Here is a 10,466-nt window from a genome sequence, read left to right as displayed (position 1 = left end):
CATCATCCCTTCCATGGAACCAGTTTATGCACTGCATCCGCCTTCAAGGTTGTTCATGCCTTTGAGAGTGGAGTCCGGCCTTCTCCCTTCCCTCCTGACCATTTGCGCGTGTTCCCAGGACACATAGGAAGCCTAGGACGTGATCATCCATGATCAATCACCATCAAAGGGTCGTTCTCAACTCCCCTTGTGATTGCCCACAAAACTGCCTCTTTGCTACCTTAACACCACTCTTGATATTGGATGGAGCAATCCGACTCTCTCTCTCTCTCTTTTTTTCTCTGGTTTTCTTTGTGTTTCAGGGTGTAGAAGGCATGGACTTGCCTTCCTTATATTGGAGAAGGGGTGGTTACTTTTTAACCATTGCATCCCTTCGGTATCATTTGTGGCCATTGATTTAATCAATGGACCAGATCACACCCCTTCGCCTATGGCAGTTACCAGACGTCCTGGAACTTTCAAACCACTCCTGTACATGTCCAAAACAATCCCACACGGATTGCCCATGCCCATGGCCTGACCAGAAGAGCCCACCAGCCCATAGCCATCCTTGGCCAACCAACCGGCCCGGTAACCGCCCAGAACTGTCACACTGGTCCGAGTTTCCAACACTCCATCCAGCTGAGTTGAGCTGACTCCCAGCTGAGTGAGCTAGTAGTCCAGCTATCTGAGCTGGCTGAACTTGATGTGAGCTACACTGAGCTTGTCAGAGCTTCGCCCAGCTGACCGAGCTTCATTCTCGCATCGTCCAGCTGTCTCATCACTCGTCCAGCTTGCTGTCTTCATCTTATTCAATCCTACTAAGTCCCTTGGTCTATTTCCAGACCTAGAATTGGTTTTCTCATGATCCATCCTGATCATTCACTTCATTACAGCCTGTTCACGATCAATTCCCATGATCTGAACCAAAGCAGTCTCGTTTCTGTTGAAACGTCTATGTCCCATGTCAAGTTCCAGGAATGTGGACATGACACGGAAGCTGGAGTAATCTCTTCATGGAATATTTTTCCCCAACACCTCCCATGATAACATTCAAGTGAAGAGGTCGCTCCAGACGTTCCTCGTCAGACCGGGTCGATCGCTCGGCTTTAATGTGGTTGATCTTGTTGCGTAAATCTAGAGTCTGTCGTTGATACGGGACGGCCTGTTCTGATGGCGCATCAGGATGGTTGGCCTTATGCCGTTTGAGTTTTTCGCGAAGATCTGGGACCTTGGCGTTGAGTTTAATGTGCAGATCAGTCGCTTCGACCCCATCAGGCCCATCGCTGTGAGAGTTCTTTCGCTTGGCTTCCAACATGTGTCGATCGTCTGAGGCGTTGAGCGTCCGGGTTTCTTTGTCGTCGGTCATCGCCCGCGGAAATTCGGGGAACGTGGGGCTACCGGTCGTTTTCATCGTTTTATGGTTGAGTGATTCCCGTAAATCCTCCTTTGGAGGTCCTGTTACGGCCGTGACAGGAGAAGATGCCGTTCTGATCGTAAAAATCTTTCGCCGAGACTTTGGTTTTTCTTCATCAGAGGTCGAATCATCGTCTTGGCGATCGGTGTTGTCTTCTTCGTGAGAATCCACAGTTCTCTTTATTTGAGATTTTTTCTTCTTGTCTTTGCTCTTGCTCCAACTCTTGTTGTTTTTGGTTGATTTTTGCTTTGGTGGTTCGACTGTCACTTGGCCGCTGCTGTAGGATGCTAACCAGGCTCCAAAGAGCTGCTTACACTCTTTGGTTACACTCTTTAGTAAACAAAATTGTCAAATAACTAAAAGAATCAGTTTATTATAAAAATAAATGTTTGGAAGATCAACATAAAATTAAGTAACAAAAATAATCTTAAAAATATAAGGATTTCAAATAATAAAGACAATATAAATCTAAATCACTTTTTCATTACATATGAATCTAAATAACATATGATTTCAAAATTGAGGATATATATTATTTAAGTGTTCACATAGAATTTATTAATATCATTATAATAATATAAAAATCAGCATTTTAATTTGATAAAATAAATAAAAAGATTATTTTATTAAAAATACTTAATTTGATATATGAAATAAGTATATATTTGAAATTAAACAAAAATTAACAAAAATAAAAATATTCAAAAATAAATAAAGTTTTAAAAAAATATTTATAAATAATCACGTATGTAAAAATAAATAAAAATCAGCACAAAACTATAAAAAGATAAATTAAAATTTGTAAAAATTATCTTTAAAGTTAGATTGATATTTATAAATAATTATTGAAAACTTAATATAATAAGAGATTGACGAGAAAAAATCTAATTATGCATGTAACCTTTAATACGATATGGACTATATACTCTAAGAATCAGAAATATTTGAAAATACTAATAAAAATATTTAAAGTCAGCATCTTAAGTTAATATTCTTATAAATCTTAAATTTTCTATAAAAAAAAAAAAACGAAACGAAAATTAAAAAAAATGCTTACTTGATATATACTCCCTCCGTTGTTTTACAAAATAAGTGTCGTTTTCGATTTTCAATGCAAAATTTACTAATTTTATGAAAAATTTATTTTTCTATTGGTTGAAATATGGTTAGGTGTATAGGTAATAGTATTTTTTATAGGAAATGTACAAAATTAATTGTTTTCTTAATCCGTGTGTCGAAACCTAAAATGACACTTATAATGAAACAGAGGGGGTATATGCTAACTCTTCATTAATTAAAGTCAGAAATTATAAAATTATGTCTTAAAATATGTCAAAACATATAAATAGCTTATAAATCAAAATAAAATAAATAATTGATATCATAATACTTAATATGATCAAATAAATATAAAGGTAAACTGAAATTTAGTATTTGTTTTTTATTTATATTGGTCTCAGCTATAAAATATTATAAATTTATAATATGTTATATGAGTTTCTTAGAAAAATAATGGTTAATTGTGATCTCACACGAGTTCTATCAATGAAATATATTTAAAACAGAATGTTATTAATATATATGATAACATAAAAAAAAATCAAAGAGGCTAAAAATTAAAATAAATTAGTTGAAAATTCAAATAATATTTACAAATAATATTGACATTAGAATATAGTCTCAGGCTCTCGACAACAGAAAATAAAGATATGAAAAATATGCATTATACATTCGTCAATTGAAAAATATGTTATCTAAGTTTATGAGATATGATGTGAACTAATAAAACATCGTAATCACGCCGTTAATTAATACATTTTTCGGGTAACAGAGAAGAGAAAGTCAAACCCTTTCCGGGTGGGTTTCTCAAGACAAATGCTGGGCGGAGAAAGGTGAATCTCCCACTGATAAACCAGCAATCTTATTATCAGCTGATTGATAGGGTTTAAGCGAAACACCAGAGGAAACTCCAAGGGGAAGATAAGAAACAGTGAGGTGACGATAAATTACACTGACGAAAAAATTTCAAACAAACAACTTTCCATCTTGTTGACCGAAAAAATTATAATATATAACCATGTGGCTGAGTTAAGCGGAATGCTAAAAAATCAAAAAAAGAAAGAAGCTTAAAGCTTGTTTGTTTCAAAAGGTAAAAAGAGCCAGCCAATGTCATCATCTCACTTTTACTGCCTCTACTTCATAGATAAGCCACGAATTCTTAGGCACATCTTCCTTGTTCAATCCTTCCTCTGTGTATCTGTTTATATCACATCAAGAAGCAAGAGAAACAGAAACATATTATTATGCTGAAAATGAATCATCAATAATCAACTGACATACCCAAGAGATGGTGGAATTATGAGTCTTCTCTTATCACCAGCTCGCATCCCTGACAGAATGAATCATCAATAATTAACATTTTTATGAATTTTCAGTTGAAATAACCTTACTGGTTAAAAACATGATACAATACCTTCAACACCTTACTGAGACCTTTTATGACCTCTTCTCCACCTGCAAACAAACATTATACTTATTGTTACAAAAAAAAAAAAAAAAGTAAAACAGAGCTTATTGTTTATTGCGTTGTGTGTTTGGGATGGGAGAAACAACATTGTGTTAGAAATATGAGAGAAGTGTTGTTGTGAAAGTTGTGTATTTCTCATTAGCTCTCACTATCAATATATAGTGGAGGTTCATAAGGGTTTACACAAAGGAGAGAATCTACACATTTAATACATTTGACTACAAATATCTAGACTTGGTCAAAGCTCATAAATGCTCCGGTTGAATGAGTCTTCATCTTGACTAGTCTTGGACGGATGAGACGAACCGGAGACGGGTGTAGACGGACTGGATAGCCTGGACGGATGTAAACCTCCTTGATGGTTAATGGCAATCCACATATCCATATCATGGATTTATAACACTCCCCCTTGGATGCCATAACCATATCGGGCTTGTAATGTGCTAACGTTGCCTCATTAAAACCTCTCCCGGAAAACCCAAAACCCAATGTGGTAAAAAGGGAAACCAAGGACAGGAAAAAGAGTACAACACACATTACTCCCCCTGATTTGGACATCACTGAAGGTCCTTGAGTCTTCGCATGCCAATCTGCTGCGTAAGCTTCCTGAATGTGCTGGTGGGAAGTGACTTGGTGAAGAGGTCGGCTGAGTTCTCACTTGACCGGATTTGAGTGACGCTGACCTCCTTGGCTTTCTGCAACTCATGTGTGAAGAAGAACTTGGGTAGTATATGTTTGGTTCGGTCACCTTTGATATACCCATCTTTGAGTTGAGCAATGCAGGCTGCATTATCCTCATATATGATGGTCGGACCATTGTCCTCGACCATTCCACTATCTGATCGGATGTGTTGAGTCATAGACCTCAACCATACACACTCACGACTTGCCTCATGCATGGCTAAGATTTCTGAGTGATTTGATGATGTGGCTGCTATAGTTTGTTTCATGGAACGCCATGATATTGCAGTACCACCATGAGTGAACACATATCCGGTTTGGGACCGAGCATGGTGTGGATCAGATAAGTAGCCTGCATCAGCAAAGCCTACTAAACCATCTTTGGTTTCATTGGTATAAAATAGACCCAAATCCTTAGTTCCTTGAAGGTAACGTAGGATATGTTTAATTCCATTCCAGTGCCTTTGGGTCGGACATGAACTAAAACGGGCTAGGAGACTCACGGCAAAACATATATCTGGTCTAGTGTGGCTAGCCAAATACAGTAACGCTCCTATGGCACTGAGGTAAGGCACTTCTGGACCCAGGACATTCTCATTCTCGTCCTTAGGACGAAATGGGTCAGTGTCCACTCCAAGGGACCTCACGACCATTGGGCTGGTCAATGGGTGAGCCTGGTCCATGTTAAATCTCTTGAGTACTTTTTCTGTATATGCCTTTTGATGCACAAGGATTCCTCCTTTTATGTACTCAAGTTGTAACCCCAAACAGACTTTAGTTTTACCTAGGTCTTTCATTTCAAACTCTTTCTTGAGATATTCAACTGTTTGGGCGATTTCCCCAGGGGTTCCAATGATGTTCAAATCATCAACATACACTGCTATGATAACAAATCCTTTGTTTGCAAACTTCTTTATAAAGATACATGGACTGATAGGGTCGTTCTTATAGCCAACTTTGGCAAGGTATTCGCTTAAGCGATTATACCACATTCGACCACTTTGCTTAAGTCCATATAAGGATTTGTTCAGCCTTATGCAGTGTTCTTCTCGAGAACCTTTATTAGCTTTGAGCTCAACACCCTCTGGTAATCTCATATATATTTCGTTATCCAGTGGACCATAAAGGTATGCGGTTACAACATCCATTAACCGCATATCCAAATTTTCTTTGATGGCCAGACTTATTAAAAATCGAAATGTAGTTGCATCCACCACAGGGGAGTATGTCTCCTCATAATCGATGCCTGGTATTTGTGAGAATCCTTGTGCAACAAGCCGTGCTTTGTATCTTACAATTTCACCATATTCATTTCTCTTCCTCACAAATACCCACTTATATCCCACTGGTTTAACATTATAAGGTGTCCGGATAATCGATCCAAAGACATTCCTTTTCTTAAATGATTCTAACTCCACGTTTATGGCTTCTTTCCATTTGAGCCAATCTGATCTTTGAGTGCACTCTAGTATAGACGTGGGTTCATGATCCTCATCTAAGTCCATAACATCAAGGGCTACTTGGTATGCAAATATATCATTGATGTCGACATCTTTCCGGTTCCATCTTGTCCCAGACATTAAATAATTAATTGAGATCTCATCATTAGCACCTTCAGTACCATGAGGCTCGGCGTCCCGAGTCTCATTGGTTGGTACCTTAGGCATGGCCATTTCGGCCTTGTCTGGACAATCTATGACCTCGGTTTCTTTTGCACCTTTCTTTAGTTTCCGAGGTCTTTTATCTTTGGAACCAATTGGTCTACCACGCTTAAGACGTGCTTTAGACTCTGTAGCCACTTGATTGTGTCCATCTTGGACATCAATACTTATTGGTGCATTACAAGCTGGTATATAGGACTTAGTCACTCTTTTCGGGTCAGCAAAGGAATCAGGCAATTGATTAGCTAGCTTTTGCATATGAATTATTTTCTGGACCTCTAAATCACATGATTGAGTCCGAGGATCTTGCCATGATAAGGATGTTTGATTCCATACAATTTCTTTTCCCAGCTTGTTATTTTCTCCCCCTAATGTTGGGTACTCTGATTCATCAAAATGACAATCAGCATATCTGGCCTTAAATAAATCTCCAGTAGTAGGCTCAAGATATTTAATAATGGTTGGAGAATCAAAACCAACATATATTCCCATCCTCCTTTGAGGTCCCATTTTTGTTCTCTGTGGTGGTGCAATAGGGATGTACACAGAACATCCAAATATTTTGATATGGGATACGTCTGGCTCATGACCCGAGAGTAATTGGGATGGAGAATATTTATGTTCACTGGATGGCCTTATGCGTATTAATTCAGCAGCATGTAATACCGCATGTCCCCAAGCTGATACTGGTAGCTTCGACCTCATGAGTAATGGTCGAGCAATCAACTGGATTCTTTTAATGAAGGATTCGGCCAATCCATTCTGTGTATGTACATGTGCCACGGAGTGTTCCACACTTACCCCCATGGACATACAGTAATCATTAAAAGCTTGGGAACTGAATTCACTTGCATTGTCAAGACGTATAGTCTTTAGTGGAAAATCTGGAAAATGGGCTCGCAGTCTTATGATCTGTGCCAATAGTCTTGCCAATGCTAAGTTTCTAGATGATAATAGACAAACATGCGACCATCTGGTCGATGCGTCAATGAGGACCATAAAATATCGAAATGTCCCACAAGGTGGGTGTATTGGTCCACATATATCACCATGTATTCTTTCCAGAAAGTTTAATGTTTCCTTACTCACCTTTCCAGGTGATGGCCTTATTATTAATTTTCCTTGTGAGCATGGAATACATGTAATGCTCATAGGGATAGTTATCCTATCTTTCAAGGAATGGCCAGTTGAGCTCGAGATTATTTTGCGCATCATGGATCTGCCAGGATGGCCAAGCCTTTCATGCCATTGTTTAAAGGCTTCTCTGAACTCATTAGGAATTGAAGTGTTAGCCTCACTCGATTTTATATTGGCACAATAGAGGCCTATTGATATAGCAGGGATAGTCTCTAGGACTTTCTTATGGCCTTGGGCATTTTCATAAATCAAGAGGAATTCTTTCTTTCCCTCGCCCCTAGTTTCAACATGTAGATCATTCATGCGAATGTCTTTGAAACTTAACAGATTTCTCTTTGATTTTGGAGAATATAATGCATTAGAAATTTCTAAATGCGTGCCTTTAGGCATCACTAAGTGAGCCGGGCCATGGCCTTCAATAAGGCTGGCCGTGCCTGCTATAGTATTGCTATAATATGATATCGAAATCTTCATATTCAGCCACTTGTAAGGAGGTCTGAAGTCTCAAAATCCTCATGACCATCTCTGCCATGGGCTTGATCATCCTCATGGTCCAGATCATTCTCATTATCATAATGGACGAAATTTGCCTCAGAGTTCTTGCCCTTTATGCTCTCCTGGTAGAGCTTAACAAGGTGTTGGGGAGTTTTGCATTTATTAGCCCAATGATTGGTCATCCCACAACGATAGCAAGCAGATTTGGTCGAGCTCGAGCCAATGATTGGCTGCGACCAAGATGGTCTCGTGGTTGAAATCCACGGCCACGTGGTTGAAATCCACGGTTACGACCTTGCCATCTACCACGGCCTCTCATGCGACCATGGTATGACTCTCTTGGAGTCTCATCCTTTGGCTCTACGGCCGCATGTGCCTCAGGCAATGCTTTAGCACCAGGAGGCCTTAGCTCACTGTTCATCATGAGCAACTCATTGTTTTGCTCAACTAGCAACAAACAAGAGATTAAGGCAGCATAAGTGGAGAAACCCTTCTCTCGTTACTGTTGCTGAAGCACAACATTGCTGGTGTGGAATGTGGAGAATGTTTTCTCCAACATATCAGCATCAGTAATAGTCTCACCACAAAGTTTCAACTTTGAGACTATTTTGAACAAAGCCGAGTTATACTCTTCCACAGACTTATAGTCTTGGATTCTCAGGTTTCTCCAATCATAAAGGGCTTTTGGCAATATCACAGTTTTCTGATGATTAAATCTGGTTTTCAACTCTGTCCAAAGTCCCAGAGGATTCTCAATTGTGAGATACTGGTCCTTGAGACTTTCAGCAAGGTGATGGCGAATGACAACAAGTGCCTTGTAATTATCCTTGTCTGATGGCTCAGTGCCTTCAGTGATAGTATCACCAAGGTTTCTGGACCTTAAGAGGATTTTGGTATCAAGCTCCCATTGGAGGTAATTATCTCCGGAGAGATTGAGGGAAGCATATTCAAGGTTGTTGATTTTCGACATCTGAATCAAATATCCATAAAGGAGTAAGGATTCATAATATAATTCAGGACTTGAATTTATATGCCAAGGAGATTGATGATTTATAATAATGATGGTTTATTATGCATTTTATTTTCAGAAAATATTTTATATGTATTAAGATAAAAAATTTGTCAATCAATGTGGATGGACTTAAAAAATGCATCATGGACAAGACAAATAACTTTTATAATGTTCAAGATATTTGTAAACCAAAGTAGATTTTCAAAATCGGTTAAAACTTGGTTTATAAATTTTGAATAAAGCAAATGTACTAAATTTTAAATGGAAACCGATTTTGTCTAACTATATGCAAATAGTGTGAATCATTTAGATGCAAACAACATGAACCACTTCAGACGCACTAGTATCATCATTGCTAAAGCTATGCGAACATGTATGTTTGGTTTCAATTATGTGATACTTATGTCCAGTTTTAACAATATGATAGTTGGATGCATGCAAAGGTCAGTTCATGGATGATTCAAGTTCGATCTAATGATTTACTAAATGATGCTATCAGGTATGCAAATGATCAGTACATAATTTAATCATAGAATCAAGTTCAAGGATGAAACTAGATCAAGTTTTATTTTAACTAGCAAACTATGTGATCAAAATTCAGTATGATATGAAATCGGTTCATGGTTGGTTTAATTAACAATATGATCAAATGATTTCAACCAGATTTTATTCTACCTTGTGACATATAAAGACTATGGCTTATAAAACTTTAGAAATAATTTTCAGTCAAAGATATGCTTTTAATAAAATCAAACAAGCATTTATAAAATCGATTATGCATTTATAAAATCATAAAAGGTTTTTAAAACTTTGATAGTTACAAAATAAATATTAATAGTCAAGGATATGCAATGAATGATTTTAATTTCGATTTTATTGATGGGTTGACTGATTTTAGGAGTTCTGGCCGAAAATGGCACAACAAGGGATTGATGGAATTTTGTTTTGGCCAGATTATACACTTATGTTTATCACATCTGGTAAAATGGCCAAACAAAAGGATTGAATCAAAAAGGTTTAAGCTTTCTCTAATAATTTTATGATTCATAAGTTTTTATAAACAAGATTCATGTAGATCTTTAGGTATTTTGATAAGTTTATAAGTTTTTTTTAGAGAAACATAGAACCTTTAGAGAATTTTAAGTTTTATGGATTCAAGATACTTTTAGAATCAAGTTTCATATGGATCATATGGATCATAGAAACAAGATCAATATTTTAAATCCATAGATTGTTTATAAGTTATGGATTCATATAGATCCTAGATTTGTTTCAGACATAATGGTGTTCTATAGATTTCAAGGTTTTGATTTGTTTACCTTTTTCACCACAAGAATCTGAGAGGACCACCGTGAGAGTTGGCCGGAATTTGAGAGAGAGAGGAGTTTTCCGGCGGAGAGAGAGAGGTGGCCTGGTGGAGAGGAGGCTGAGCGCCGGTGGAGCAAAGGCTGAGCACCGGAGGAGCTGGCCGGAAAGAGGATCGCCGGCTGAGAGAGATTTCTCAGGTGGAGAGCACAATCGTGCTGATAACGTGTTAGAAATATGAGAGAAGTGTTG

The 10,466-nt window shown here is 37.8% G+C and overlaps 1 long non-coding RNA gene across 1 annotated transcript; it reads right to left on the bottom strand.

The window, feature by feature from the left end:
• Positions 1-3,385: 3,385 nt before the first annotated feature.
• Positions 3,386-4,470, bottom strand: LOC111200544. The gene is made up of 3 exons (XR_002654195.2): positions 3,870-4,470; positions 3,737-3,785; positions 3,386-3,653 (listed from the first exon to the last, which is right to left on the bottom strand). It is a non-coding gene; the product is annotated as an uncharacterized LOC111200544 (long non-coding RNA).
• Between the last annotated feature and the right edge of the window lie 5,996 nt (positions 4,471-10,466).

Source organism: Brassica napus, chromosome C7 (genome assembly GCF_020379485.1).
Source record: "Brassica napus cultivar Da-Ae chromosome C7, Da-Ae, whole genome shotgun sequence".
Taxonomy (NCBI): Eukaryota; Viridiplantae; Streptophyta; class Magnoliopsida; order Brassicales; family Brassicaceae; genus Brassica; species Brassica napus.
Note: the sequence above shows the minus strand (reverse complement) of the source record. Positions and strands in the feature narration are given on the sequence as shown.